Raw genomic sequence first — 6,615 nt, 5'->3', positions numbered from 1 at the left:
TGATTGGCTATGTCATTTTGAAAGGAAATCCGATGGCATAAATCCTATGGTGATGGGCGTGAGGGTTTGACTTGTTTTTGGTAAACTTGGGGTGATGTGCCATGCTACATATGCAGAAACAATTTTCCAAATTGATGTTAGTCAATGAGAAAAATCTACCAAATGGAGAATAGTCGCCACTAAAGCAAATCCTACAACCAAGGCATTGGTTTGACTCATCAAGTAGCCAAAACCATCCATCCAAGATAAAGAGTAAATATTCTTGGAAATTCCTTGTACTTACTCAATAGGGTCTAAATAGTTACATTCAACTAGTATAAGGAAAAAAAAAAAAAAAAAAGGAAAATAAGGAGGACATGCATAACAAGTGTCAATAGACACAAGGTTGTCAATATCCAATCCATCATCATTATTACTAGGGTCTTGTAACTCCACATTTTGGCTTGTTTCAAACTCCATTACAAATAGATGATTATAAGTATGTCCATCATTGTGTAATACAATATTCCTAGGTATTCAGCTAGAGATACCCCAATGATAGATGGTATGGGGCTCATAATGACGGCTATTCCATGGCTTGTTCCCTCTGCTTAGGGAGGTAGCACCATGGCAATAAAAAAATTTGTGCTCAAGGAATAAATGATGCCATTAGATTTTACTTGTAGGGGAGTGGAATAGAAAGGACAACCAATCATCCACTTTGTATCATTTGTAAGCCTCACCTCATAAAATTCTAGATGAATGTCAAGCTAGGAATGACATCAAAATGGGGAAGGAAAGCACCCCCTATTAATCCCCATCCCTTTAATCTTAGTGAGGCTCACCTGACAAGACCTTTAGAGATATCCCCACTCGGATTCTGTAATACTATAAAAGTCTTGAACACTGGCTTCAAGGTCCTTTTCTCTAAACACATAGTATAACTATAGATGCATGTAAAAGATTTAGTATTGAATTTCCTTTTATTAATTAGAATTGTATCTCTTACTTACACCATCTAAATCTTCTAAGGTGCAATTTTAAAAGAGAACTTTTATTTAAAGTCCAGTCAAACTATAGTAGTTGCTGCAATGTCGGCGTCGACATGAATATTTTGACCCATCAATTCACTGTCAATTTTTTGTCAATCATAAAACCAATTTATGTTGCGATAATTTTCATTTCCTAGTTGTGTGAGACATTTTCACCTATGGGTTGCTTTGATGTAAAATCCTATTGACTAATAATCTAATCTGATTTGAATTTCCTTAGTGTTGACCATACTTGGTTTCCATATACTAATTCATGTACACCATAGGGTAGAAACTTTTTTTTTTTTGCTAGAAATATGTCTTCAACATTTTGACCATATATTCTATTAGAGGAAAGAGTCATCACATAAGGTTTATCATCGTGGTTATAATTTTTTTATTAGAAAAATATTTTCTTGATCACAATTTATTCATTAACAATTGCATAGAGAGACCCACATATGGGAAAGTAGGTGTGATTTCTTATTTATTAAACTCTTCAACATACCAATATGTTATTGCTCCAATATACTGAACTTGGTTATTTTCATGTATTTATCCTTGATACTTATCAAAATCTTCTCTTATTATTTATTTGTACAAGGTTGATTGTGTATTCATTAGGTGTTCCTTGTGATCACTCAACCATATAATGAATATCATCTGTATTTTAAGTGAGCATTGTTATCCATCTATTGATTATGTGATCACCTTTTGTTGATATTTGAAGCATCATTGACTTTCATGGCTTCTAAAATTTTAGTCTTCCTTGAGTGTATGACTAATGATACATAAAATCTCGTTGTCATTGCTTTCCCTTATTTATCATCATTAATTGTGTCTTCATTCTTTGTTTGACCATACTCACTTTGTCTGCACTAGTTCATGTTTATTGTTCACTGTGGATAGTCCATGTGCACTAGATGTGTGATTTTTCATTTTGTCTTGTTGCACCTTTAGGTGTGTTATTTCCCTTAAATGCTCTATGATACCTTTAATGGTCTTTCTCCTTATTTTTTTTTGTTGATCTCTTATTTGGTCAAGTTTATGCTGACTATATCTTGTTTTTGAAATTAAAAGCGATCAAAACAAGGGGTCAGCCCATACAAGAAAAAAGTTGGTAACCAATACACTACCAACAAAAACCACTAGCAAACAAAAGACTAACTAAACATCAACATAGTTCCAAATGTCTACAAAAACCAACAGAGTTTAAGAGAAACTAAGCTAAAACCAAGCTGAGATAACTAGCAAACTATGAAAATTCAACCTAACCAAATTTGGCATAACATGCCATCCTGAGTCTTAATTACAGTTGTATACCAACAAAACCTTAACCAACAGTAAAACATAAAAAGTCTTGGATCCAAGGATCCTAGTAAACTAAGAAACTTAATTTTCTTTTTTTCCCTTCCCCTTCACGTCCAGCAGGATCTAGGCCTAGTCATTAGCAAGGAACTTGAAGAGCAACTTGTGGTCCTACATATCCATACCCGTATCCTCCTTTTCCTGTGCCAGCAATTGAAGGGTGGTGGCCGCAACATGTGTGAATTTGAGGCCAAATTTGGAGAAGGTAAAAAATCCCTCCTCCAAAGTTTTAACCCTCCTTTCCAACTTAACATATCATTCCTCTAGCATGTTTGTCCCTTCCTTAGTCTTTGCTTCCACCTTTAAAGCTTCCTCCTTAGCTTTCAGCACTTGGACTTCATCCTACAAAACCCTTGGGTTAGAGAAAATCTTAGAATTATCCTTAACTAGGGATGAAATAGTTATGGGGGAAGTGTCCATCTTGCTTCTCTCTTCACAAAAGGTAATGAGTCTGAGGGAAAAGCTGGCAAACACATGGGTGATCTCCCTATTCACAGCATTACCAACAGATGCCTGGGTCTGAGCATTATCCACCGAGTTATCCCCTGAGTTAAAAATTTTCTCCACCTCCTCCTTTTCATCATCCTTCTTGGAATTAGAATTATCTTCCTCCTCCCTTCCTTCATTATTGTTTTCTGAACTATCTTCCTCAAACTCCTCAATTATATATCTGAGGGATTTCTGTTTGCACCTACCCTAAGATTGTGCAAGCCTACCAAATCTCCTCCTTGCCTTACCCCTGATCTCCTCCTCTATATCCTCTCCATCAACCTCAACCAATTTTTCAATTTTCTTCTTCTTGTTTCCCCTTTGTTCTATTTTTGTATCAGATTTTTTCTTTTTCTTGTTTTCCCTACTAGGGGAGGGTTGGGGGGTGTGAATTTTAGTGCTTGTACTAGAGCTCAGGGGTGAATTTTGGTAGTGGCACTGGTTATCCACCACCACCACCCTAGGGGAGCACAAGGCTAGGTGAAACTGATAGAGGTGAAAGATTAAACCTTAATGAATTATGGTAAAATTTAAACCTTTACTCCTTTTTTCTCTAACGTCAACAACCATATCCTCAAGGGAATGCAAAAGATAAAAGGGGATAGAAATGAAATCCCTATTCCTAAAATGGTTTAACAAAGGGAAATGATGGTAATAACAGACACCAAACTAGCCCTCCAACTTTAGATACCTCATAAAGATCAAGCACACATCATCCCATGGGGCGGGCAACTTGTCTCTTTTAAACCCTCCTCTATAACAAATCGACTCCTCATCTTCCACGAAGAAGATATTCATACTGGCCTCATCAATAATTTTGGTAACCTTTCTCCATTTCTTCCCCTTCATTGAGAGGCTAGTCACCATGGCAATCACTTCCTCAGTGACTTGGAAAGTGATTCCATTAATAGTGACCTTTCTCTCATTCCATCCATTAACAAATTGGAGCACATAGTTCTCGTCATACCTCGTGCCATCGATTGCATGTAGGGAAAAAAACCCCCTTCCTTCAGAAGAAACTAGGTGGCAATCCTATCTTTAAAATTCTCCATTTTCATGGGTTCCAACCTATTTAAGTCCCCACCTATCTCTATTTCACCAATTTTTGGCTCCCCTTCTTCAGTAATACACATCTGAACTTTCTCAACAACAATCTCTCTGCAACTACTCTCTGCCTTAAACCCTTTAACAACAAGAAAATAAAATTTTCAAACTCGTGCTTGATGAGCTCCAAAATCCCATGTGAGATTATTATGGGATTCATGAATGTATAAAATCATAATTTTCACACCTCAACATTTTTTGACATCCTGATTAATGATATCTTGCATACTTCCAATTGGGAAGTAATTTGAAACTTGCAATGGGTTACCATAATTATGAAATGACATCTCTCTTAGTTCATAATCACTCTGATTACCATTTGTACAGCCACATCTTCCCTTTATTTCCAAAAAGCCACTGTTAAATTTAGCGAACATTATCACCATGTTGCCAAATTTGGACCTACTTTTAAAATTTATAGTCATCATCATATATTATTCCTGCCTCTGTCCATGATTATCAATGACTTAATATCTTCGTTGAGATCAACCCAATTCCTCCAGCATGTGATTGCCATTGCATTAAACCCCATGGTCGTTGCTGTGTCTACCACCTTGTTTCCTTCCCTGTAGATGTGTTGCAGGTGGACACGTTCCATTCCATTAAAGACTTTCTTGATATCCATAATGGTGTTTCAAATATTCCAACCCAGTCTAACCACTCCCTTAACCAAGTCAATGATTAATTTGGAGTCCCCCTCAATTGTTAACTCCTTAATTTGCATTTCCCTAGTTAGTTGGAGGACCCATAATAGTGCCATGGCTTTAGCCAAATTATTGCTTCCATTTCCCACCTTTCCTGCATACACCAATAGCACATCACCATTTCTGTCATGTAGCACTCCTCTCACCACTCTTATTCCTCCATTTGCAGCATCGTTGAAGTTCAATTTATACTGCGTTAGGGTGGGGGTCTCCATCTCGTCTACCATCTCATCATCATTTTTGAGTTATCAAAGAGGAAAAAATCCTCATGACAACCCCATCTTTCAGCAACAAGGCCTTCATGTCTAATTGGTTCCTCCTTTGGCATTTTACATTTAGCCACTCTTAAATTTTCCATCAACAATTTGTCCATTATTCAAAAAACCACATCCTCCAGTTTACTCTCCTTCCTAAATAATCTATTATTTCTTTCTTTCCATATGTGCCAGCAAACATATGGTGGAAAAATTTTCCATAGAAAAACTAATCTAGGGTGATAAAAGGGACAACACCAATTCTCCACAAACTATCCCAGATTATCTTTCATAACCTAGTCCAAGCCAAATCTTTCCTAGACCTTAGTCCATCCCTAAAGCATACTAACATTCTAAGAAAAGGTGGGAAATACTTTCTTCCTTTTCTTTACAAAGACAACAATGATTTGTTATATAAAAACCCCTTCTTTTCAAGTTGTCCAAAGTTAAGATTTTACCATGTTGAGTCATCCACCAAAAGAAATTAATTTTAGGAATAAGGTCAGTAATCCATACCTTATGCCACAATGTTGGGCAGGGGTCCTTACTAAACTTGAATGTGTATGCTGATTTGACAATGAAGTTACCACTTGGAGTTATGTCCCAAGCCGTAGTGTCCTCTTGAGGTAGTAGGGAGAGTCTCTATTCCTTTATCAACTTTTCCAATTCCTTAAGGAGAAGAATATCCTCTTGGGAGTAATCTTTCTTATAAAGCTTCTTCCACCTCCTCTCCTAATCAATATAGTCTCCGACTTTTCCCCCCACCTCATTTTTAAGTAATTCCATTAATCTTCTGAATTTACTGAAGACCAGCAGTTTCCCCTCCATCCACCTGTCTTCCCAAAATCTGATATTGAAACCATTCCCCACAATCCACCTCAAATCTTCTCTTAATAAACCTCTATTTCTAACAATATTCTGCCAGATTTTTGAACCTCTTGGAAGGTCATTGCTAAATAGATTCCACTTCAAAGAGGTATTAGACAAATATTTAGCTTTCATGATATTTCCTCAATTAGTATTTTCTTCAACCAGTCTCCAACCAATTTTCATAAGGAGAGCTTTGTTAATGTCTCGAAGCCTTCTTACACCCAACCCCCCCTTAATCTTTGGTTTACACACCTCCTCCCAATTTACTAAACTCAATTTAGTTTTCTCCTCTGTCCTTGACCAAAGGAAATTCCTTTGTATTCTCTCGATTTTCTCTGCCATGTTTTGATTAATTTTGAAAATGGATAAGAAGTAAATAGGGATTCCTTGAAGAGCAACAAAGAGTAGTTGTAATTTTCTAGCATTGCTTAATATCTTCCCTTTCCACCCTGCAAGCTTCTCTGAATTCTCTCCACTATCGTGTTCCAAAAGTCATTAGTTACTTCCTTAGTAGTAAGTGGTAATCCAAGATAAGTATCCAGGAGGCAAACTGATTGGCATTCCAGAATGTTCCTTATCTTCCTTTGCAATGAGGCTTCAATATTAAAGAAATAAATCTTACTCTTGTGGTAATTCACTCATTGCCCTGAACTTTCTTCATAATTATGTAGAATCATCTTCTAAGCTTCAACCTCCATTATTGAAGATTCTCCAAATAGGAAAGTGTCACCAAAAAATTATTGAATGACCTTAGTTTCAGTAGTAGTAGCAGGTTTAACCCCTTTAACATAGTCCATACTCACTAATTTATAGAAT

Source organism: Cupressus sempervirens, chromosome 1 (genome assembly GCF_028749045.1).
Source record: "Cupressus sempervirens isolate cs-2001-9-10 chromosome 1, ASM2874904v1, whole genome shotgun sequence".
Taxonomy (NCBI): domain Eukaryota; kingdom Viridiplantae; phylum Streptophyta; class Pinopsida; order Cupressales; family Cupressaceae; genus Cupressus; species Cupressus sempervirens.
This window is presented reverse-complemented; position numbering follows the sequence as displayed.